Source organism: Trichechus manatus, unplaced genomic scaffold (assembly GCF_000243295.1).
Source record: "Trichechus manatus latirostris isolate Lorelei unplaced genomic scaffold, TriManLat1.0 scaffold00244, whole genome shotgun sequence".
NCBI classification, from domain to species: domain Eukaryota; kingdom Metazoa; phylum Chordata; class Mammalia; order Sirenia; family Trichechidae; genus Trichechus; species Trichechus manatus.
In genome coordinates, this window is record NW_004444180.1 from 585,998 (window position 1) to 586,526 (window position 529).

Below are 529 nucleotides of genomic sequence, written 5' to 3' on the forward strand. Positions count from 1 at the left end.
TCCCGGCGTGGGAGGCGGGGCTCCCGGCGTGGGAGGCGGGGCTCCCGGCGTGGGAGGCGGGGCTCCGGGAGGTCTGGAGTAGCCTCTCTCGTTCGCGCTGGGCGGCGGGCGGAAGGTCGGGCTGTACCAGCCGCCCTGGCAGGGGAGGACGGCCCGGACCATTCCAGTGGCGGGGGGCTTAGACACCACAAGTTCTTCCAGGACACGGGTTTCCTTGCGCCGTAGTCTAGCATTAAATTGCTTCCAAGGGAGAAGGGCCATCTCAACGCTTCGAGGCCCCCGCCCGCGCGGAGCGGAGCAGTCCCTCATTTCGGGCTTTTCTTCCCGCTTGGTCCCAGTGGTGCCCGCCAACGGGCGGGGCGGGAGGGGCCCCGGAAGCCGGCTCGTGCACTTCCGGGTCGGGGAGCGCGCGGCGGCGGCGGCCGCGGTGGTAGCCGGGCCTAGTCGTGGCTTTCGTCTGGGTGGCGACGGCGAGCGCCGGGAGCGGCCAGCGGGACTCGAGGGTCCGGGTACGTACGGGGTCGCGTCG

The 529-nt window shown here is 72.2% G+C and overlaps 1 protein-coding gene across 1 annotated transcript in view; it reads left to right on the forward strand.

Moving 5' to 3' along the window:
- The first annotated feature begins 387 nt into the window (after positions 1-387).
- PHRF1 (PHD and ring finger domains 1) overlaps positions 388-529 on the forward strand; it is a 32,635-nt gene continuing 32,493 nt past the window's right edge. The window contains exon 1 of the mRNA XM_023724382.1: positions 388-509. The gene's annotated coding sequence lies outside the window, so the exon portion shown is untranslated. The remainder of the gene's footprint in view (positions 510-529) is intronic.